General features: G+C 44.0%; 2 long non-coding RNA genes, 1 other non-coding gene and 1 pseudogene across 8 annotated transcripts; all 4 read right to left on the reverse strand.

The window, feature by feature from the left end:
• Positions 1-4,569: 4,569 nt before the first annotated feature.
• Positions 4,570-5,132, reverse strand: LOC120716579. Its single transcript, XR_005691987.1, has 3 exons — positions 5,002-5,132; positions 4,683-4,848; positions 4,570-4,610 (listed from the first exon to the last, which is right to left on the reverse strand). It is a non-coding gene; the product is annotated as an uncharacterized LOC120716579 (long non-coding RNA).
• Positions 5,133-7,228: 2,096 nt separating this feature from the next.
• trnai-uau lies at positions 7,229-7,322 on the reverse strand. Its single transcript has 2 exons — positions 7,285-7,322; positions 7,229-7,264 (listed from the first exon to the last, which is right to left on the reverse strand). It is a non-coding gene; the product is annotated as a tRNA-Ile (tRNA).
• A 2,168-nt stretch (positions 7,323-9,490) lies between these two features.
• On the reverse strand, positions 9,491-10,903 carry LOC120716578 (annotated as a pseudogene).
• An 8,366-nt stretch (positions 10,904-19,269) lies between these two features.
• LOC120716580 lies at positions 19,270-22,545 on the reverse strand. 6 transcript variants are annotated; one of them, XR_005691990.1, is made up of 4 exons: positions 22,495-22,545; positions 20,223-20,654; positions 19,883-20,107; positions 19,270-19,400 (listed from the first exon to the last, which is right to left on the reverse strand). It is a non-coding gene; the product is annotated as an uncharacterized LOC120716580 (long non-coding RNA). The 6 variants fall into 6 exon arrangements; XR_005691993.1 differs by having other exon boundaries at positions 20,223-20,649; positions 22,495-22,534; XR_005691992.1 differs by lacking the exon at positions 22,495-22,545 and adding an exon at positions 21,704-21,718.
• Positions 22,546-24,931: the final 2,386 nt, after the last annotated feature.

The raw sequence follows: 24,931 nt of genomic DNA on the forward strand, positions 1-24,931 counted from the left end.
TTGCCAATTATCTATGAAGCCCACATTGTTTCTGGGACACCACTCAGACAGCCAGCAATTTAAGGAGAACATGCGGCTAAACATGTCACTCCTGGTCTGATTGGGGAGGGGACCAGAGAAAACTACAGAGTCCCACATTGTTTTGGCAAAGTTGCACACCGATTCAATATTGATTTTAGTGACCTCCGATTGGCGTAACTGGGTGTCATTACTGCCGACGTGAATTATGATTTTACTGAATTTACGTTTACCCTTAGCCAGCAGTTTTAAATTTCCTTCAATGTCACCTGCTCTGGCCCCTGGAAGACAATTGACTATGGTTGCCGGTGTCTGTAGCTTCACATGTCTGAGAACAGAATCACCAATTACCAGAGTTTGACCCCCGGCGGGTGTGTCGCCAAGTGGGGAAAAACGGTTAGACACATGAACAGGTTGGTGGTGTACCTGGGGCTTCTGTTTAGGACTATGCTTCCTCCTCACCGTCACCCAGCCGCCCTCTTTCCCCAGCTGCTTGGGGTCTGCCGGGGAACAGCTAGCGGGGTCTACGCTATCTTCGGCTGCACCAGCTACAGGGCCCTGGCTAGCTACGGGTGAATGAAGGGTGCGAAGCCGAGTCTCCAATTCAGTAATCCTGGCCTCCAGAGCTGCAAATATGCTACATTTGTTACAGATATCATTACTGCTAAAGGAGGCCGAGGAGTAACTAAACATCTGACACAATGAGCAAGAAAGTGCAGGAGGGACAGGTGAAGTAGCCATGGTGCTAACGAGTCGGCTACGAGCTAAGCTAAGCTAGCGAAACAGTACAGAGACAGTGAGTGAATACTTTGGCTATAAATTAGGTAGTGAGTACACAGAAAGTGTGCTTCGGATGAAGCACGTGAAGATTATACTATGAAAAAAGAATGTATTTAAAAGTTGTTAATTAAATTGCTAAGCAGATAAGCTACTCAGAAACACCACTGTGTTTGAGCAGGAACAGGAAGTGATACTCTACCGCAAAGCGAGCGAACACCGAGTGACAGCGCCACCAAGAGAAGCTTCTCGGATGAGAGGTGAAACGTCTTCAAGTAACTTAAAGAAGTCCAGACGCTTTTCTTTGCAAGCTCCTTTGACAAAGATGGCAGTTATATCATAAAAGAAAACACAATATGAGATCATATACAGAAATGAAACAGCGTTCGTTGTTTATCTGCAAAAGAAAACTTCAACCTTAGTTACATCAAGCTGCTCATTCATAAAAAGCCGTTATTTAGATAAGGAAGTCTTTCAGTGTGTGATATGTTTTTCCACTTTATCATTATAATCATCAACCCATGTTTCCCCATTTATTCACTGTTTTTGTAAAAGAACCTTCATCCCCAGTGTTATTAGGGATTGAGGCACACATGCCTCACCAAACATCACACAAACTCCTTTGTGCCATTTTATTTTACTTGTCCAGATGTTTACAATCAAGGACAGTGAACATGCCTGAACCTGTAGGGACATTAATACCACAAAAATATACTAACACTGTTGTTAGTGCTTCTCCAGTTCTAGATTAAAACCCAGAAGTAGCCATGTATTATCACAGCCACCATACATCAAACACTTCTGAGCTAAAATTACAACAGAGTGATAGATCTTGCCTCTCTATCTATGCAGTGTACTGTACTCCTTGCTGTTGTAGGGCACTCAGCACATTTAAACAGTTTAAAACCTCTCAAAGGATTTACACTTACTTAACTGTCCCCACATCAGTGATTGAGGAACCAAAACAATCACATTTAACTCTGGAAGAACTAGCTTATTCTTTAGGTGCTTCCAGCATGTTTGGGGCCTATCAAAATCCCTCAATAAATTCTGATAAACCCCAAATCCTATCTTTAGGGTCTGAAACAATGTGTCAAAGTTCAGTACACATGTCAAAAGAAACCACAACTGTTGTTATTGTTATGTTTCCTCAGACAATGATGACTTAATGCACTTACGCATCAGGAACTTACCACCTAGTAAAATAGTCTCACTACCATGCAAAATGTACACAAGTAATAATTAGTCAAGTAACTGTAAAATGCACATGCTATAATTACTCGTTACTTTTTACTCACGCTTTTACTCTAAAAGAGTTTGTGATGTTTGGAGAGTCATGTAAATGCATATCATTTGTAAAATGATTAGAAACGTCACACCAACGACCTCCTTAACCCAAAAACATACTAAGCTTTCCAGGCAAACTGCTTGGCTGTTTAAGCAGGTATTGTCTGCATTGATTCGCTGATCCCTCTTAGGTGACACAGAGTCTGCTCTGCAGTCGCTAAGTTGGAGCTTGGCACGCTCTTGTTGGAGGAGGGCGCTCTTTTCACCCCTTACTCTCCTGTTCCAATGCAACTTTATGGTTATTGCTGTGGTTCTGGAATCTTCTCATGATTCCAGAACCAGTAGGGCCCCAAAAAGAACGACCTTTGACCTCAACCACTGCGTGGGCTGTCAGCTATGCCAGGAATGGTCCCTGCTTCTCGCTGGGTCTCTGAAGACTTCTGATCAGCACCCAGTCTAAATCTCAGGAGATTCTACCCTTGGGATGATTTCTTCCAGCAATACTCTGCTGCACCTGTATCTCTTTACTAGAAGGAAAAACTTCTAAACATTTGGAAAACATGTCAACCATCATCAAACCACATTTTCCTTTTACTTCAGTGAAGTTTAGTTATAGGTCATTAAAACCTTATCTGAAACATGGATGTACCCCCTGTAGAGGTTTAATACCTGTACGTGAACTGTTAATCACACAAATCACAGTAAAGTCATGGAAAAAGCATCATGGAAAACATAGAAAACATTGTTTCATGTTAAACCTGGAATCTCTCCTTCTGACACATGGTCTTTCCCATGCATCAATAACAAAAGAAAAAGGGTAGTTAGATAATTTCTCAGACAACATCAAGGCTTCTCCATCCAGCCATCCTTTGGCTTCCGCTTTTCCTTTTCAGGGTCGCGGGGGGCGCTGGAACCTATCCCAGCTGTCATAGGGCGAGAGGCGGGGTACATCCTGGACAGGTCGCCAGTCTGTACATCAAGGCTTCTCCTCCAGCGTAATTTCACTCCAGCCCTGTAAACCCTGTGCTAGAGAATGAAGTCACTATTAATATCATGTCAAGTGGGTCTAACTCTTGGCTCCGCCTGGAGCCGGCATCCACACCACAATTACCTAGAAACCAAAATCTGAGTTAATACAAACTTCACACTTGCAAACAACTGTAGGGTCATAGGAGTAATAAGGCATCCAACACCACAGACACAAGTGTGCCATGTGCAGTTTATTTCCCCAAATAATTAAAAACACTACTGTTGACATAATTTGCCCTAATCGTGAAACATCCCATGTGTTTAATCAAAACTACTGTAACCAGTGACTTTTCTTAAGTAATGTCATTCACTTGTTTTTACACTATGAGCTCAACAGTGATATGATAATGAGCTCAGCACTAAGATGTTCTGTGTTCACTGCACAGGATGTGCAGACATGAGTGAAGATGAATCAGGATGATTCATCTTCACTCATGTCTGTCTGTGTCTGTGCCGAATCCTCCACAAAGAGAAAAAAAACATTAGCAGTGGAGCGTCCTGGAGGTCAGGTCTGGATCAACAGATACCAGAGGTGCTGCTGTAAATCATGTGGTCAACCCTCCTTTTCTGTGAAAGGAATAAAACAGATTTTAACATAGTATGTGTTTCACATTGAATACACATTTTCCAACGATACAGTGTGATACTATAACCAACAAGCAGTCAGTAAAAATATAGTTCCCTTTAGTCAAAGGAGCTTGCAAAGAAAAGCGTCTGGACAAGAAGTCCAGACGCTTTTCTTTGCAAGCTCCTTTGACTACGATGACCTGGATGACTGAGAACCTTCACAGACATAGTTCCCTTTACACAAAATCAGTAACACAGAAAAGTTGCAGCTAAAGGGTTAAATCTGCAAGGCCCACACACACTCATGTGAACCTACAGTCTCCCCTCCTCTGGTCTCTGTCATCCTCCTACCCTGCAACAACAAGCAAACAAAAAAACCCCAAAACGCATACATCCACCCTTTTTTTACTGTTTGGGTGAGTCAGGCATTACGGTGCGTACACACCGAACGCAATAGGAGCAACCAGAGCTTCAGGTTTACATGTAAAGTCAAAAGAGGAGCGCGATGAAGCGCGACTCGGGGTCCTGCGTTTAGATTGGCATTGCGAAAACACTTTTCTGCCTGATTCGCGCGTACAATTAGTGTGACCGATGCGATGGAAAATAAGTGCTGCAGTTTGTGTGGTGCATTTTGTGCATTCGTGCTTAATGCGTCTACTGCTTGAGTTGGAAAAATCTGAACTGCAGCTTCAAGTCGCGCCGCGACAACCAATCAGGTGCCTGGTGACGTGATGCTCTCACCTAGTTCAAAGGGGCAGGTCCAGCCAAAGCCATTTATTCTTCATTTAATATGGAGGAAAGGCTCATCAGTGCCGTAGCCAACCACCCGGAGCTGTATGACACCAGCTGCTGTCTTCTTGCAAGTCTGCCCTCCTCTGCTGCCCAGTTTGATCCTTTGCGTAGCAGAAGTTTCTCAGCATCCTTCACTCCACCTGCCAATTAAAGCCATGTGTTTACATTTGAGAGCAATCAAAGCATTGCGATACCTGCAGAATTTTGTATACCAGTGATGTCCCTCAGTAGTAGCAGCAGCTTTGAACTTCATGGTGTACAGGTCAGACACCTCTACAGTGCAGCCTTGAGCAGTCAAGGCTGCCACAGCAGCATCTTTGGCAGCAGCATTGAAAGAGGCAGGGCTTTCATGGGCATACACAATCAGCACTTTCTTGGCTGCAAAGCCAAAAATAAAGATTTGATAGAGTTCCAGTCACATACAAATATTTCACATTAATTGCCAAAGGAAACAGCCAAAACAAAAACCAAACACTTTCACAATTAGAAACCAAACACGTTTCAGCAGTTACCAGGAAGAAAACCTCTTACCCATTCTCAAAACTGGTGCACAACTGTAACTGATGAGTTTTCTGACTAGCTGACGTAGGAACAGGAAAAAAAAAATACTCATATTGAAACAAAACACAGTCTGCTGCTTTTATACACACTTTGAGCACTACTTCACACAGGTGCTGTCAATCAGCAATCAGGGTCATGAGTCAGGCAGCTGCTGGGATTTTCACTCAGGTTTCCTATTTATTACTAAAACTGGAAAATATTTTAGTGGGAGTAACTCAGACTAAATTGAATGTTCATCCCAGTTGAAACACAGCATAAATGTATAACAGCTCATTATATTCATTCTGTTTTTTAATTTCCTCTTATAAATAATATTCACCTCAGTTTTTCTCCATCATCTCCTGTGATGATTGGTGTTCAACTTGGACCAATGTTGGATGTTTGACCAAGTCCTGCAGTCTCAGAACCACTGATAAATATAACACACAAGAGACACACACACACACACACACACACAATAATGCTTTTTTTAAATCATTATTAGGAACGTTTACAATAATTTCTTAAGGTGTTCTACAGTGCCATCATGTGGTCGTGGTTTAAGTCATCATAATGCTTATGAAGCCAGACAGTGTTTTATATCTCTGAAAACAAAGAGGTGGGTTTTAAGAAAGAAGTTTTTATGTAATAAATAGATGGCAAAATTTCTATAAAATAATCAGAATCAGAATACTTTATTGATCCCTAGGGGAAATTACTTTTCGTTACAGTGCTCCATTATAAACAAACATTAACAAAGACAGATAATACACTAACTAAGATGCTTCCCCATCATGCAACAGCATAGAGGATCGCACTGGCCACAACAGACTCATAGAAAATCCTGAGCATTTTCTGGCAGATGTTGAAGGACCTCAGTCGCCTCAAAAAATAGAGACGACTCTGACCCTTTCTGTAAAGTGCTGTGGTGTTTGTAGCCCAGTCCAGTTTATTGTCAGTGTGTACTCCAAGGTATTTATAGTCCTCCACAATGTCAACACTGACCCCCTGGATTGAAACAGGGGTCAAGTGTTTCCTGGTCTTCCTGAAGTTCACTATCAATTCCTGGGTCTTTTCCACATTGAGCTGCAGATGATTCTGCTCACACCACGTAACAAAGGAGTCGACCACAGCCCGGTACTCTGTCACATCATCCCTGCTGACGCATCCAACCACCGCGCGGAGTTATCAGAAAACTTCTGAAGATGGCAGGTCTCTGTGCAGTGGCTGAAGTCTGTGGTGTAGAGGGTGAAGAGGAAGGGGGAGAGGACAGTCCCCTGTGATGCCCCTATGTTGCTGATTACCTTGTCAGACACACACTGTGGGAGACGTACATATTGTGATCTTCCTGTCAGGTAATCAACAATCCAGGACACCAGAGAAGCATCCACCTGCATTGCTGTTAACTTATCACCCAGGAGGGTCAGCCTGATGGTGTTGAAAGCACTGGAAAAGTCAAAAAACATGACCCTCACAGTGCTGGTCCAGATGGGTGTACACGATTGAGCAGGTAGATGATGGCGTCCTCTGTTCCGAGACGAGGCTGATAAGCAAATTGAAGGGGATCCAGATGTGGTCTGACAATGGGTCGCAGCTGGTCCAGGATGAGCCTTTCCAGGGTCTTCATGATGTGGGAGGTCAGTGCCTGTAATCCTGGGGGCCACTGGGACGTGGCGTCTTTGGAATAGGGATGAGGCATGATGTCTTCCACATCACTGGTACCCTCTGCAGACTCAAACTCAGCATAAACAGTTTATGAAAGACTCCACACAGCTGGGGGGCACAGGCCTTGAGGACGAGGGGACTCACTCCGTCTGGTCCAGCAGACTTGCCTGAGTGAAGTCTCCTCATTTGCATCTCAACCTGGTATTGAGTGAAGGTGATGGGTGGGGGAGGGGTGTCAGGAATCTCACAGGAGGCAACAGCGCCATGTGAAGAGAGAGGCTGGCACAGTCCTTAGTCACCCACGGCTTGTTATTTGGGTAACAATGAACAGTCTGAGCTGGAACAATGGAGTTGGTGCAGAAAGTTATGTAGTCTGTGATACACTCAGTAAGCCCATTGATGTCCTCGGCGTGAGGCTCACAAAGATACTTTCTTTGAAGAAAGTACACAAATTCACTTTATAATAGGCATACATGACATTTGTTGTCTCTTAAAGAAAACAGGTTAAGGAGAAATTTCTTTCCCCTTTAGGTAAAGATTAATTTCAAGAATCTACTCCAGGTGAGGTTTGAACTCACAACCTCGGCATAGCTCATCCCAATACTGTCATATAAGTACCACGTGCTAACCAATTGCACCACTGGAGCACATGCACAAAGCTTTGATTCCTTTCTCCCTTCATTCAATAGGAAGCCAATGTAGTGAAGTCAGAATCGGAGTGATACGATTAAATTTCCTTCTACCAGTTAAAAAACGTGCTGCGGCATTTTGCACTAATTGCAAGCGTGACAGGGTGCCCAACCCAACCCCAATTATAAGGGAACTGCAATAGTCCAAACGTGAGGTGATAAAAGCATGAATAACGGTTTCCAAATTGTGTTTGGAAAGGAAAGGCTTGACCTTCAATAGGTGTCTGAGGTGATAAAAAGACGATTTTACCACCCTATTTAAATGACCATCAAAGGAATTTTAGTATATATATAAAACACGGGGGTTGTGTGAGTTGGCCGAAATAAGTTGAGAAAGACAGGCATGTTTATTGGCTTTAACCGCCTTCTGATAACTTTTCCAACTACTTTTTAAGGTTTCCAGACAGAATTGCAGCCTGTTTTTTCCGCTGTCTTTCACATCTCCCACATTGTTTTCTAATTTCTCGGGTGAAATCAGTTAGCCAAAACCTTGTCTTGGATTTACATTGTCTTAGTGTCAATGGGGCAACAACATCCAGCGCAGACTTACAAGCAAAATCAAAGTACAGAAGTAAGTCATTTGAGGTAGGCAACTCCGAAGAATATGACATGAGATTGTCAAACAATATAAAACTGTTCGGCAGTATCAGAACGAAGGGCACAATAATATCGAACAGGCACAGCCCAATTTGCAATGGCGTTAAGAGAAGCTATCAAATAAAATAGGCATATGGTCGGAAAAAAACGCATCTTTAACACATACATTGCACACAGATAGATCATAAGATAAAACCAAGTCTAGCGTCTGTCCACATTCTTAAGTGGCACCATTTACAAATTGGACGAAATTAAAAGACTTTACTAAGTCCAGGTATTATTAAACACCGTGAATTAACAGTTTGGAGCACTAGAAGAAAGGGTGTACCCTGCCTCTTTTTTCATCTTGTTTAAGTCATCACAATTAAAACGCCTTGTTTGAGACATACTAAAAACACAGGAGTTTTAATAAAGAAAGATTTTAGGTAATATGTGAATGGCAAAATGTCTATTTTGTATTACTTATATTGAGTATACTTGATGTAATCAGTCTCTATTATTTGATAGTCTATGTATATTCTGTATATGTTTTTCCTATTTCACAATAGAGTGCTACCTAACACAACCTTTGTAGCAGTGACTGCAAGATCGCAGCACTGTAGCGCCAAAAGAGTTCCATTTATGAGCCTATAATAAATTACGGGGAAATAAATTTCAGGCCATTAAGATATAAAATTGCCTCTGCAACAGGCTGGTTACCTACAGAGGTGGGGAAAGTATAATCGTTCTGTACTTAGGTAGAGGCACAGATACTAGTGCCAAACCCTCAGAAACACGGGGAGAATATGCAAATTCCACACAGAAAAACCCAAGGACGATGGTGGAATTGAACTCAGGTCCTTCTTACTGTAAGGCAACAATGCTAACCAACGTGCTGCTTCAAACTACTTACTCAAAGAAAAAATTAGCCTCTGAAATATACTCAAAATCAAAAGTCAAAGCTCTTTGGAGAACATTACTAGCAGCTATTTTTGTGCAAAGCTAAGTGAACACTGTGCTGTATGTATTATATTATTAATAACAGTAAATGTGAATAAAGACTTTATTTCAGTGTAAGGTTGAGTCCTAATACATTGGGTGTACCTTGCCTGTTGTCCTATAGGTGCTGGGAAAGGTTCAAGTCCCAAGTCCCCATGCAGATGTGAGTTATGTATATATGGAAAATTAAACCAGAAAATGAACTGCAGAACAATTCTCTTTCCATACCAAAAGATTAGATAGATATAATGGTTACTCAATGAGAGTAACGTATTCTGAATACTTTGGATTACTTAATATATTATCATGGTGTTTACAACTACATGAATGTGACTTTTCAATACAGGGATCTGTCTTTTGACCATGACTAAAAAGAAAGTCACATTTCCTGTCCTCCCACATGCACAGCTGAGGTTTTTAAACATGGCAATCAGAATTCATCCAGTCTTGAAAGCTTGCCAAGTATCCTGTTATGTACATAGACCATTTTCTAGGTGGTTGAACTGTATGAAAGCAAGTGGTGCATTTAAAAATCACTTCTCAAACTGAAGTTACAATAAAGCAGCCTTTTTATTGCAGTAGACATTTTAAGACCAAGACATTACATTGACCCACTCCATTGTCAGAGCCCAGCCTTGGTCTGGCTGTTGGCTGGCAGTGGCTTGCCCATGTGGATCCCCACTGTGAGGCCAGACTCTTTGCTGGCATATTTCTCTTTGACCTCAGGCTTCAGCAGGAAACCCTTCTCCTTGTCAAAGTATCCAAGGGAGCAAAGTACACAGTGGCTTCCCCACAGAGGTTTTGCAGTCGTGTGCGCCAGCCCTCCAGCATGGAGCTGCGAGATTCAGGAGAACCAGTAGCAGGATCCCAGAAGATCTGAGGGGCAAAAACCTGGAAGCCACAGTTCAGGATCCCGTTCTGCACACAGGGAGGAGCAGCTGTTACCACATGACAGATCATTTCATGCTTGGCTCTGTTTATAGTGAGACCTCACCTGCAGTGGCCACAGTGTGACATTGATGTCACCATTGATGCCAGTGTCACTGTACACAGATTCAGGACAGTCAGTGGTGAAGGACAGCATGGCTTTCTTGTCCTGTACAGAGAGCAAGGAGTGAGCAAAGAGGGAGAGGACACAGCCTGAACACAGACATGTTGGTGGAGCTCTCACCTTGAAGATCCCCTCACTGTACCGCTTCTCCTCTGCGTAGGCAAAGCCCAACACCCGATCCATCCACCCCTTCATGATTGCAGGAACAGATGACCAGTACATGGGGAACTGGGAACACAGGTTTAATGGTCATTTTGATGTGGACACCTGTTAGCAGACCATACACATTTCCAGTCAGACACTACCTGAAAGATGACAAGGTCTGCCTCCTTGAGCTTCTCCTGCTCTTTTTTGATGTTATCTGCAATTCTGCCCTCCTCCCATGCAAATTTGATCTGATCTGCATAGCGGTCCGCTGCATTCTTCACACCACCTGCAACAAAAATTTAGTGTTTGCATCTGAAGACCAATCAAAGCATTCCTATACCTGCAGAGTATTTGTATACCAGTGATGTCCTCAGTAGTAGCAGCAGCTTTGAACTTCATGGCGTACAGGTCAGACACCTCTACAGTGCAGCCTTGAGCAGTCAGAGTTGCCACAGCAGCATCTTTGGCAGCAGCATTGAAAGAGGCAGGGCTTTCATGGGCATACACAATCAGCACTTTCTTGGCTGCAAAGCCAAACAAAAAATTGATAGAGTTCCAGTCAGATCACAAACATACAAATATTTCACATTGCTCAAAAGAAGAGACCAAACAAGTTTCAGCAGTTACCAGGAAGAAAAAGTCTTACCCATTCTCAAAACAACAGTAAATGATGAGTGTTCTCTCTAGCTGGTATAATAAGAGGAAAAAGGTGCCCATACTGAAGCAAAACACACCTGCTGCTTTTATACACACTTCGAGCAATACTTCACACAGATGCTGTCAATCAGCAATCAGCCTCATGAGTCAGCCAGCTGCTACTGCGGGATTTTCTCTCAGGTTTCCCATTTTGTACAGAAACTTGGGCATAACTCTGAGATTAACCTAAACCTTCAGCCCAGTTCAAACACAAGATTCATTTATAAGTCATAGTCATCTTAGTTTCACTCGTTCTACAGTGCCATCATGTGTCGTCAAAGTGTCCTTTCAGTGTAGGAGCTATGGTACATGGTTTAAGTCACCATAACGTACCTTCTTCTAGAAAGTTGGTTCTGTTCATCTGGATGGTTTGTTTATAGTGGAAGGAACCTTTTGTCAGTCATCCATGTGAGCTTTTTGGTGAGAATCGGCTGATTTGAGGTTTTTCCAACATTAGAAACGCACCTTTGCACAATGTCTGAACGTTCCATCAGTATGTATGAATATGCAAATTGTCATGACCATAGACCAGGAGCATATTCGCAGCGAGATAGTATCTGCAACCACAGCACCCTTCCTTGGTTCCCATTTCAGATCAGTTCAATTCAATTCAGTTCAATTCAGTTCAGTTCAAGTTCAGTTCAATTCAATTCAATTCAATTCAATTCAATTTTATTTATACAGTGCAGTTTTAAATATTCTGGGAGACACAAGTCAGCCTGCAGTCTAAGAGAAAAGAGCTCTAATAGGGGTGATATGATACTAGAAAGTCACTGAGTTAAGATGGGGCCTGATTATTGAAGACCTTGTATGTAAGGAGCCAGATTTTGAATTTGGTTCTGGATTTAACAGGTAGCCAGTGAAGGGAAGCCAATATAGGAGAAATATGCTCTCTCTGTCTACTCCCTGTCAGTGCTCTTGCTGCAGCATTTTGGATCAGCTGAAGGCTTTTCAGGGCGTTTTTAGGACATCCTGATAATAATGAATTACAGTTGGCCAGCCTAAAAGTATTAATTAATGAACTATTTTTTCAGCATCACACTGAGAGAGGATCTTTCTAATAAATATATGTGTTCCCTTCCATTTGCGCAAGATATTGCGCAAATGGAAGAAAGCAGTCCTACTGTTAGAAAGCCCACTGTTTACACATTATTTGCTTGGTTGAAGTGTTGTGGTTTGTTTATAGATAGTGTTTGCGCTGTGGAAATTGATATGTCCTACGTCATTGAACTCACCATATCTATGCTGACGCTCCTTGAATGCACCACTCTGTGCCGTGTGCTGCTAGTCTGCCTTGTAGCTGCTGATAGCCAGCATTGCTCCTTGTGTCCTCTCATCAGCATTTCGTGGGTTTTGGTTTATTGCTGTGTGTGAATGCCAGAAGGTGGGTTCTGTTTACATGATGTTGCGTATGTCAGATGCTATTGGTGTGTATTTGTTCCCTCGTGACTATGCTAATGTTATCTTATGCTAATGCACTAATACGCTATGTAAGCTACTAAGCTAGTTAATGCTAATTATAAATCTTGTGTAATTATTGAAGTTGTTATAGATGTGAGTATTGAATACAGTTCCTTGTGCTATCTCTGTGCTAGAATAATGTCTGGGCATGTTGAATGTTTTATGTGTGCTGTACTGATAGTTGCTTTATGTATCGTTACTACAGACCACAGCTGAATAAATCTCCTAAACTTGGAAGCTGCCTCCGTGTTCTTTAACCGGAACACCACCCACCATACCTTGCCGCTCTAAATCAAATCAGCTAAACTCCCGGGGACAACATTCTCTCCATTTTATGGTCCTTCGAGCCGGATTAGAGTACTGATTAAGGTATGGAACAGACAGATTCAGGCTGACTCAGCACCCCCCACGTGTTTCGCAGAGAGAGCGACGGCCACCTGCTTACCTGACCGATATGAGGTTTCAACACTCCCTCTTGAGGGACAAACTCAAACCAAGCAACCGGCTACTGCTTCCCAGTGTTCACATAGTGGTAAAACACGCTCATCCCAGAGGAGCTCCAGCTCCAGATCCACAAAGGCATCACGCTCGTCGATAGGCAGATTCCCTTCCCACGCCTTATCAGACCTGGAAACAGCCCAGCTCGAAGAGCGAGTGAAGCAGATGGAACTTGAGGAATTCCAACAGCACCTAGAAGAGGATCAACAAGTCGAATATGATGTCAACGACTTCAAGCTCAAGCCAGAGAGGCCCAGCAGCTACAGGAAGAAGCCATTAGAACTCAAGAGTCGTTGAGCAGACAGCTGGAGAGGCGACGACAGCTAAAAAAGAGGGGTAAACGAGTTGGAGATAGCCAAGATGGTTACTTCTCTCCTTAAAGAGAAAGCACAAGAACCCAGTGGTTCCAGAGTCTCACCATGCCCATCGGAGAATAGTAATTCGAGCACCCATGCAGCTCTACCTTCAGTCGGTCCCGTGGGTCAGCCTCCTGTACCGCTAGTCGCTCCACCCTCAACACTTACTGTGGCTCAGCCTCCAGCGCCCGTGGTAGCTCCACCTCCAGTAACCATGGCCTCGCATCCATTGCATTCTCAATGCATGCCCCCAAGTGCTGCACCCAACTGTTCCAGCTGGACCTCGGTCTACTACCTTTGCGCCTGATATCTCTTACCAGGCATCTACTCCATTCTCAGTTCAGCCATCGCAGTACGCTCGTGCAGCCTGCACTAACCCTGCCAAAACAGAGTTATCTTGCACTCCCACCCGGACTAAGTCCGAGCTACATCAACTACCGACAGCTAATGCGTACCCTTTCCTCGCCACAGGTCATGGCATTCCCAAACCTATGATTCCCTCCTTTGAGAGTGGCCGTGGGAAGTGACTTTGCCTTATTGAAAATGGCCCTTGACAACCTGTTGAACAGTCATCCACACCTGAATGAGCAGTATAAATATCAAGTGCTGCTTGGCACCTACGGCTACCTAGTGCAATCCAGCTAGCTAAGGCATACATGCACGACCCAATGCCGTACACCACAGCCATGCACGCCCTGCAGGACAAGTATGGGCAACCCCGTCACAGCTCGTCCAAGTGAATTGGGCACAATTCTGAATGCTCCAGCTATCAAATCTCGGCGACGAGAAGCCTTTGATGCATTTGCCTTGTCTATCCAATCTCTAGTAGGGATGTAGGACACTAGAGGGCCAGAACGGCTTTGAGCTAAGATTGTGGGTCTCATGTCGACCGACTACTGAGTAAGATGCCACCCAGTTATCGCGATGGGTTTGTAGAGCATGGCCTGAAACCAAGGCATTCTTCGGACAGGTACTGACCAAACCTATACCCTGCTGATCTGAGTTCCTGGCTGCAGATGAAAATCCCAATGCGAAGCGCATCGCAGGTAGAGCTGCTTCACTCTATAGTCCTGAAGCTTATAAGCTGACAAAGAAAGACCAGCGTCTTCCCAATAAACCAAAGGAGAAATCTACAGCCTTCTTCCTGACTTCGCGGGAAATCCCCAGCGCAGAAGGGAGTTCTTTCCGACCAAAGACCTCATCCAGACCAAAATCATACTGTCCGCGCTGTGAGAATAAGGAGCATTTCCTGAACGCTTGTGTAGAGTTTAAGAAACTGACCACCGACCAGATGGTGAGGTGGTTAACTGATGAACAGCGGTGCTGGAAATGTGGAAGAACTCACCAGCCGGAGGTTTGCACCCCTCAAACGACTTTGTAATACCTGCAGAGAGCAACACCTGACTGTACTGCATGATGCTGTCCAGCAGATCCAGAAGAGTGTGCTCATGATGACTGCTCCGACTACAACAGTGTACTTGGATAGGCCAAACCGTTCCCCCAAGGTGATGCTGAAGGTTGTAAAGGTCTTGCTGCACAACAGAGACCAAACATTGGAGACTCATGCAATACTTGATGATGGCTCAGAACGAAGCATCATTTACCACAAGCTGTTCGACGCTTAAAACTCATCCCAGAGCCCGAGACGCTTACCCTGCGGACTGTCCACCAAGAGGTAGTGCAGCTTCGTGGCGCCTCCGTCTCCTTCCAAGTGTCTTCCCCCTACAAACCTGGGGAGAAGTATCATATACAAAGGGCATTCACCGCCGATGCCCTTGGTCTCTCAGAACATTCCTATCCGGTGAGGATTCTCCAACGCCGCTATAAACACCTGCGTGACTTACCTCTGCCTTTGGTAGACCATGTTCAACCTCTGCTGCTTATTGGCTCTGACATGCCTCATCTCCTGGCCCCTACAGAACCAGTTCATCTGGGCCCGACAGGGGGACCCATCGCTGTCCATACCAAGCTTGGTTGGTCGCTCCAAGGTCCCATCAGTATCGACCAGACTCCTGCAACTGAGCAGCAGTGCCTGTTCACAACAACCGTTGTGCCAACCAGTGAGCTTTTCAGGAATGTTGAGCGTCTCTGGCAGATTGATACCCTTATGTGAGCGAGAAGCAGGTAACCCGATCGAAGCAAGATCAGCAAGCTCTGAACCTACTCCAGACATCCACTATCAGGGTCTACTGTCGATGGGGACACAGAGGCATGCCACACCACTGCTTCGTCGCGCCAACTCCGCCACGCTTCAAGCTCCTATGGAACCAGTCTTGCCAAGTCTGCGCAGTATAGAGAGGAGACTTGTCAAAGACCCACAACGTGCCGAAGTGTATTGTCAGGAGATTCAGAAGCTAGAGAAGTTGGGCTATGTAGCTGTGGTGCCACATGAGATAGCTAGAACCACTGCAGAATCCTGGTTCATACCTCACCACATGGTGCGACACAATAACAAGGACAGGATCGTCTTTAACTGCTCTTTCCAGTACGAAGGGAAGTCCCTCAACTCTATTCTCCTCCCTGGACCTGCCCTAGGTCCATCTTTGCTAGGAGTTCTTCTTCGGTTTTGACAGTATCCAGTTGCTGTGAGTGGCGACATCAAAGGTATGTTCCACCAGATACGCCTGTTGCCAGCAGACAAACCAGTGCTGCGCTTCCTCTGGCGGGACATGAAGAGGAATGAAGAGCCGAAGATCTATGAATGGCAAGTGCTACCATTTGGCACTACATGCAGTCCTTGCTGCGCCATCTATGCACTGCAGCAGCATGTCCGGGACACTTGTAGGTCCAATCATGACCTCGTCGATTGTGTAGAGCAGTCGTTCTACGTGGATAACTGTCTCCGCAGCACCCACTCCCAAGAGGAGGCTAAGGCCCTAGTCGACAGTCTGCGCCGGCTGCTCCACACCGGGGGCTTTGAGATACGTCAATGGGCCAGCAACATCCCTGCTGTCATTGAACATCTTCCATCCAATGTCAGATCTGAGAGTAGTGACCTGTGGCTCTCTCAGTCTAGCACGGACCTTTGGGAGCCAACTCTGGGATTGACATGGGATTGCCTTCGTGACTCCTTCAAATACAGACATCGACTGGGGGAGAGAACTGAACCCACACTGAGGAACGTCTACAAAACACTTGCGTGTCAGTATGATTCGCTAGGTTATATAGTACCGTTCACCACACGGGCCAAGATTCTGGTACAGGATCTTTGGAAGGACCAGCTCGGCTGGGACGACCCGATCCAGCCACCTAGCCTTCGTGACAGATGGCTTGCCTGGGAAAAGGAGATTCCTGATCTCATCCAAATGGAAATCCCCAGATGTTATGCACCAGCGTCTGCTGATTCATCTGCCTCGAGCAGAGATCTTCACATCTTTTGCGACGCTTCCGAGAGAGCGTATGGGTCTGTCGCTTACCTACAGACAGAAACTGCTAAGAAGGAAGTCTATGTTGCCTTTGTAATGGCTAGATCCCGAGTGGCTCCAAAGAAACAGTTGTCCATGCCACGGTTGGAGCTAAGTGCCGCTCTCACTGGTGCACAACTAGCTGGTCTCCTTCAAGCTGAGCTCACGCTGCCCATTCGGAAGGTTATTCTCTGGTCGGACTCTACTACCGTCCTCCACTGGATCAAGTCAGAATCTTGCAGCTATAAAGTTTTTGTGGGCATGCGGGTGGCAGAGTCTTACAGATGGGAGTACCTGGAGATATGTGGATAGCGCGAATAACCCCGCTGATGATATTACCCGGGGCAAGACCTTGAAGGAGCTGTCACGACCACGCCGGTGGCACCAAGGCCCTGAGTTTTTACGTCAATCCGAGGAACATTGGCCGACCAGCCCACCAGTATATCCAGAGCCAGAGGATGGTGAGCTGAAGAAATCATATTTCTGTGGACAGGTTAGGGTTAACTCCTGCCCTCAACTTCCTGAAATCAGCATGTTCTCTACCTGGAAGGATCTCATGAAGACAACAACGCGGTCCCTACATGGGGCGGCTGACCCAAATTCAAGCTCGCACGGTGAAGCAGATGATTACCTCAAAGCTGAGAAACTCCTCCTGATGAAGGCCCAGTCAGAGTCATTCCCAGATGAGGCTAAGGCACTCAGGTCTGGCAGACCATTTCCAACCAACAGCCGTTTGAACTCCTTATCACCCGAATATGATAAGGATATGGAACTCATCAGAGTTGGTGGAAGGTTACGAAGAGTTGAGCAGCTGGAGCTAGACACCATCCACCCGATCATACTGGACCCAAAACATCCTCTGACTAAGCTCATCATCCAAGATTTTGATGAGACCCTCCTTCATCCTGGACCAGAAAGAGTGTTGGCTGAACTACGTCGCCGGTTCTGGATCCTCCGGGGGAGGGAAGCAGTCAGACGGTATCAGAGGGACTGCAGGCAGCGTCAGGCTTGGCGTGCCAATATATCCATCCCAAAGATGGCAGATCTGCCACCAGCTCGTCTGCATCTGTATAAACCACCCTTTTACTCGACTGGAGTCGATTGTTTTGGACCCTTTATTGTGAAAATTGGACGTCGAACAGAGAAGCGTTGGGGCATAGTCTTCAAATGCATGACGACCCGTTGTGTGCATCTAGACCTCCTCGAGAGCCTTGACACTGACTCCTTTCTGATGTCGTTAAGGCGCTTTATTGCCAGAAGAGCTCCTGTGTGACAACGGGACGAATTTTGTCGGTGGAGCCCGAGAGCTCCATGAGGCCTTTGAGACCATGGCGCCTCAGTTGAAGGAGCGTTTGGCAAAGCAGCAGATTGCTTTCCGTTTCAACCCTCCCAGTGCTCCTCACTTCGGTAGTGCCTGGGAGAGAGAGGTCAGGTCCGTAAAAACTGCTCTTAAGGTCGTACTCAAGGAGCAGACGATCCCTGAAACTGTGCTTCGTACGGTCTTTGTGGAAGTGGAAGGCATCGTAAATGCTAAGCCTCTCGGCTACGTCTCATCAGACATAGCAGATCCAGACCCCATCACACCTAACATCCTGCTGATGGGACGCTATGATGCATCACTCCCTCAAGTGGTTTACGATCCCAGTAACCTTATTGGGAGTCGCAGATGGAGACATAGTCAAGTTCTTGTCGACCATTTCTGGTCCCGATTCATCCGTCACTACCTGCCTAACTTGCAAGAGAGACAGAAGTGGCAGAAGGATGCGGAATGCCTCAAACCGGACCAAGTGGTGCTCATAGTTGATCCTCAGCTCCCAAGAGCTTTATGGCCTGTTGGTAAGGTAACGACTACTTACCCTGGAGCTGATGGACGCATCCGGACTGCTGCTGTTAAGGTCAAAGATCGAACGTATATTCGACCGGTAACCCGCTTGGTCTCACTCCCTATGCTTGAAGATGATAAGGATCCATGTACCTGAGTGGCCTTCTACCTTGGATTCGGCTGTCTGTGCAGACAGTCGGGGGCAGCTGTGTTAGAAAGCCCACTGTTTACACATTATTTGCTTGGTTGAAGTGTTGTGGTTTGTTTATAGATAGTGTTTGCGCTGTGGAAATTGATATGTCCTACGTCATTGAACTCACCATATCTATGCTGACGCTCCTTGAATGCACCACTCTGTGCCGTGTGCTGCTAGTCTGCCTTGTAGCTGCTGATAGCCAGCATTGCTCCTTGTGTCCTCTCATCAGCATTTCGTGGGTTTTGGTTTATTGCTGTGTGTGAATGCCAGAAGGTGGGTTCTGTTTACATGATGTTGCGTATGTCAGATGCTATTGTGTGTATTTGTTCCCTCGTGACTATGCTAATGTTATCTTATGCTAATGCGCTAATATGCTATGTAAGCTACTAAGCTAGTTAATGCTAATTATAAATCTTGTGTAATTATTGAAGTTGTTATAGATGTGAGTGTTGAATACAGTTCCTTGTGCTATCTCTGTGCTAGAATAATGTCTGGGCATGTTGAATGTTTTATGTGTGCTGTACTGATAGTTGCTTTATGTATCATTACTACAGACCACAGCTGAATAAATCTCCTAAACTTGGAAGCTGCCTCCGTGTTCTTTAACCGGAACACACCCACCATACCTTGCCACTCTAAATCAAATCAGCTAAACTCCCGGAGACAACATTCTCTCCATTTTAACGTCACTGGACAAACCTTGGTCAGTTGATTTCCTCTGTGCAGTGCAGATGAACATCAGTCAGCAAGTGACTCTGCTGGTTCTTCTGAGGAAACACCACCGTCTCTCCACACCGTCACCATCTGTGAGCACAAACTGCTGCTCTGCTCTGCCAGCATGTAGGAATCACACATCACACACACAGGGGTGAAGAAACATCAGAGCTCAACTTTGGATACTTTAGATCTATACAGATTAAATTAGCTCTTAGCTTCAACAATCAGTGAGCAGACAAACAATGATACCATACTGATTCTGTATGAATACAAAATGGTATTTTCAATACAGGTGTCAAATTAATTTATTAAAACTAATACAGATATATGTACATTTTTTTTGATAAATTAGTTTGCTAAATTATAAGAATATATTTTTTTTTTCATTTAACAATTGCAACTGAAAGAAATTAAATATTGAACAAAAATATATTGTCACATTCTGAGCATGCTCAGCATGCTGACAGACTTGAAGTTGCTACAGATTTTAAGAAGTGATAATTATAGGGAAGAAACTTCTCTTTTTCATCCGTTTAATCAAACATTTGATGCCTCAGCTGTCTCAGTCCTGTAGCGTTCTGCAACTACAACTAACCTGAAGCTTGGATTTGGCTGCAGGTGCCCCTGTACATCCTTCTCAGCAGCACACATGTGGGTACCATTTAATCACACTTCTTCCTGAGCTTTGCTTCATCACAAGACCAAAGGTGGCATCCCGTGTCACAGTCTTATCATCATCCAGAAGAAACATTTGAAGAAACATCATGGAGAAGAAACATTTATGCGCCTCCTGGTTTTGTTTTCTGATCCTGCAAAAAGACTGAGGACAACAAAGCCCAGAGAACACGAGATACACAACATCCAACATTCAGACTCAACAGCCTCCATAAATGAAGAGCACCAGGTTGGTTCAGTTATAGTAGATAGAACCATACTTCACATTACTGGGTATGAATAATAATGAGGAGGCAAACTTTGAAGATGCAGAGCATGATGTCCCATCATCAGACTGTAAACAAACATCCACCAGGCTTCTTTGTTGGCAAAATTGATGATTCTCCTATCAGGGATCAGTAGAGTGTATTAACCTGTGGTATAAGCAGCAGTCACTGAAATATTACTCTTTCAGATAAGAAATCTAGCACATAAAAGCCAGGGTGGGAGGGATCTCTGCAAACTGACTTAGCTCTGCAAGTGTGAAGCTCAACAAAAATCTGACTCTCCAGTCACAGACAAACAAAAACTCCAGCTGGGAAATAGAAAACGCTGTCTGGGTCCTGCTGGATGTTGCTGGTCAGAGTCCACACATTAGCAGAGTGCTTCTTGGTCCCACTGACCCATGTGGACAGCGATTGTGGAGAACTGTTCTGGAAAACAGAGAAGAGAATTAAAATAACAAAAAGCCAAACAGGATTTCCACAAAGACTCTCTTGGAATCAGCAATCAAAAAAATCACTGGTTCATATTTCAATTAAATATGAACAGGTTCCTTAAATGTACGCAGTTCAGATCTGATTTAATTTAATTTCCTTCACACAGCACATTCGTCCAGGCTGACAGGTAAACATAGAATTAATCTCAGGTAACATGACTCATAGTAGAGATTCAGTAAGAAAGATTGCTAGCTCTAATATTATTACCACACAATCCAAGGACACACCAACAGCTCAGATTTCTAGAACTATTTAAACAAATGTCTTCTGAATATTCAATTCAGGTTCACAGTGGGAGGGTGGGGAGGTGTCGTGGAATTTTTTTAATAAAGTCTGCAACACAGAAAGAGCTGTGATCAAGCTATTTATTACTGCGCCAGCACACATCAAACATCACAGTTCAGTCATGTCAGCGCTGCCACAGAAGTGGTGCTCCTCCTCCTTTATGCATTCCAAGGAAGAGGGAGGAAGTTACAAACTGATCCTACCACACTTCACGTGTTTCGCTATGAAACCTAACGGATCAATGGTTATGCTGTTTTGTGCCCTTGGCCTTATCAGCACCTGTAAAGGGAGTTGTTTTCTCAAACTGCTGACGCTGAAGTAAGTTCATCTAGTTTGAGAAACTTTCACTGAACAGTCTATAACAGTGTCACAACTAAGCATACGCATAAGCACTTAAATACTTTAAATGAGAATAACAGAAAATTTATTTTACAGAGGCTAGAGCCTGTCCCGGTAGTCATAGGTAGAGCACACCTGGACAGGTCACCAGTCTGTCAGAGGACTAACACAGAGACAGACATCAGAGTAACAAATCTATTTAAAATTAATGTAAGTTTGCTGCAGCTGTATGTATGAAAATGTGTTTCTGTGCTCACAGTCCACCTCTCAGGAACCTGCAGTTCACTTTTAGTCTACTTTAAACAGACCTCACAAAAGGCTGATGTGGCTGGATCAGTAGTCTGATTTAAGTACAATACCTTTGGCCAGGGATTAATCTGGTACATCGCTTCACTGCAGTCTTACGTATTTTCCCCACACCTGAATAAAAAATACTGATATGTACAAATAACAGCTTCAGCTGATGCAGCCTGACTCGATCCTAAATGTTCAGCACACAGAGACACAGAGGTACTGTTTAAAGTTTAGTGTTAACCTGAGTCACTTATCATTTGCAGTATTACAGAGTCTGGCAGTCTCTGCATGATGTCCACGTCACTGTAAGTTTCTAGCTGACTCTCAGGTGTGACAGGTGTGCCAGCAGGAAAGAGTAATAATAACCTGCATCCTGAGGTTTGTCATGCAGGATTAAAGGAGCCAGAATTTGATCACACAGGTAGGATTGTATTTTACACTGACCCTGGGTCACTATAAGTATCATACAGTTTAAACGAAGCACTGAAACTTGCACATATTTATTATAGATGCACTGAAGCTAATCGAGATATTTGCTGTCAATCTGTGGCTGCGATTAAACACTTTACTGAAAACTTTATTAACTAGTAACTTCATCAGTCATGACAGAAGCTAATATTTCTGTGCTAACATCGTTTAACCAGTAACAGCTTTACTCCAATATAAGCTAACGTTTACACCGTAACTTTAAGCAAGCACCATAAAGACGGTAAAACACGTAATAATATCTACAAATGCATCTTAAAGCTGTTATATTAGCACTCGGTGTATTACTAACATAACCACATTAACATTACTGACACTCGCTGACTTTTAATAGTCATTCTATAAATGCTGTCCGTTTAAATGGTCTTACCTGTAAACACTGCATATCCACCGGATTCCAGCCAGAGTGGATTCTGGAGTCTTCCACGCTCCTGTTAGTGATCCTCCATCTGGATGGATGAGAACAACCTTCTGAACAATCTAGCAGGAGATGGCCCATATCTATGGGACTGATTTGTGCTAATAAAGCCCATTGTATGGACTGATAACAACCGAAGCGGGTGAATAAAGTCACCCAGTAGCTAGCTGTGCCATTACCCAGCATACATCACTCCCTCCATAAATGCAATAAACGATACAAAAGTATCGTTCTACCTGTTTTTCAGGTAGTTGTTTGCATTATATAATTTATTGTGTTCTGTATACGTCACTACAATGTGATTTGGAAAATGTCTAAATATACCGACAACAGGCACTTCCGCAGCAATCTCTTCAATCGGAGGACCCTTCACGTCAATTCCCGACGCGAAGGGGGTACCCTGCGCGTCCATAAGTGCAGCAGAGGGAGCCTGACCATGCGTCACACGTTTGACGAGTTGGGAGTGAGAACGTGTTGGTGGATCAGCATGCTTGTATTCCAAAGGTTTCTAACCCTAACCCTCCTTGCATGACACTTTCACCTGCAACGCGTAAGCCCTAACCACCACAGTCTAATCCTTCGACTATGATTCACTAGACTGCCACTGACTGCCTGTCTTTTGTCATTATAGTGACTGTGTACCTCCACCCAAGCCGCTGCCCCTTTTTCCATTCCCAGGATCCGTCTATGAAATCTTGCACCTAGTCATAGCACTCAGTCAGAGTTTCATGTTCATAGTTTGGCCTCATAGTTTTCAGTTCATAGCATTCATAGTTTCCTGCTTTGTAATTTAACTAGGCATTGTAAATAAAGCACTGTGTTCACGCCCGTTTTGCCTACCTCTGTGTCTGCATTTGAGTCCACACCCACAGCCTGGCCCTCTCGGCCGTAACAGAAGGAGCCTCTGGAGATTTGTTCTATACAGCAGCAGCTACACATGCACACACATACACAAACTAACACTGGCACACAGACGCACTGGCTGCAGCTCATCCACGTGCTCATGTCTTGCCTCAGTTGTACAGTGTGTTATTGTTCGAGTGGAATGCAGAGATCTAACCGTCTTCAAACACCCAGAATCTTATTTCTTTCAGCTGTCACTCATTTCTCCAAAGTATGGGTGAGTGCCATTATGGCATGTACTGTTTGTGAGTGGTTCATGGGTGTGCCTGATGAAGGTGTTTCTTTTTAGTTTTTGTGAACGTGTGCATTTGCGTGTGAGATTTTACTGTGGGTTTGTTGGCATGTGGTAGAGCAACAACACTAAACTCATGAAGAGAAAAACCAGTCAGGCCAGTAAAGAATATGCAACGTGTTACCGAAACTTAGAAGCCTGAAATCTGCTTTGTCTAACTTCTGTAGCTTATCTTTTCTAAACACTACCAGCTCCACATTAGCTACCACTGGAAGAATCATACACTGTATATAAAAGATGGATGTGATTGCAACAACAATACTGTTAGTGGAAAATGATTCTTTGTTTCTTTACCTTCTTTTAAATGTACAAAGATGCCCTTTGTCTATGGTTAGATTAGTTTAGAATTATCCTTTTAGACTTTCCCAGCAAAGACATATTGTTTTGGGACATATTGTTTTAGATTGTTTTATCTCTCACAGCTTTCTCCCAGCTCTCTGCTGACGAGACTAGCGCCACATATGGAGTTGTTTATTTTATCTGTTTATTATTTTCTTATCCTGTTCTCACTGTCTCTCCTATAAAAAGTGCCAAGCCTCTGTTCATGGTGTGAGTTGTTCTCAGCAGCTCACCCGTGTACACGTTAAAGCATAAAAAGTAACTTTGTCTCATTGTGTCTTTATTTCTCCTGGGTTTTTTACAGAGTTTTCTCCCAACAAATACCCATCAGCTTGGCTAGCTATTGAGTCTGAGGAGGAAGATGTTTACTGAACTTAAAGGCCATTTTCATAGACTTTAAAGGTTTATGGTTTATGTTTGATCTTTTCTGATCTGATTTCAGATCACACTTATTAATTGCATTGATATTATGTTTCCCATGCTGTAAGTTGTTAACTCTAATCAAAACACCAAATTAACTATGGCTGAACTGCATTATGGGTAACCGAAAATAAAGCTGTTGTTTAGGTACATGACCTGCCTTTATGTATGTTTTTATTGTTATTTGACTTTGTGTTTTTCAGGTCCTTAATCTGCAGCTTACAAAGCAAATAATAAACAGTTATCAAATACAGGGATTCAAAAAACATATTTTTTTCAAATACCGTACAAAATCGCACAGGGTTTAAATATCCGAATGAAAAGATTACAAAGTTCAATGTTAACGTGGATGGATTATAAAGAAGAAAGAGGTGGCGTGAACATTTCTACCAGGATCAAAGAATGAGCTAATGGCATCTCTAAATCAATAAAGCA

Source organism: Simochromis diagramma, unplaced genomic scaffold (assembly GCF_900408965.1).
Source record: "Simochromis diagramma unplaced genomic scaffold, fSimDia1.1 OVJJ01000480.1, whole genome shotgun sequence".
Lineage (NCBI taxonomy): Eukaryota > Metazoa > Chordata > Actinopteri > Cichliformes > Cichlidae > Simochromis > Simochromis diagramma.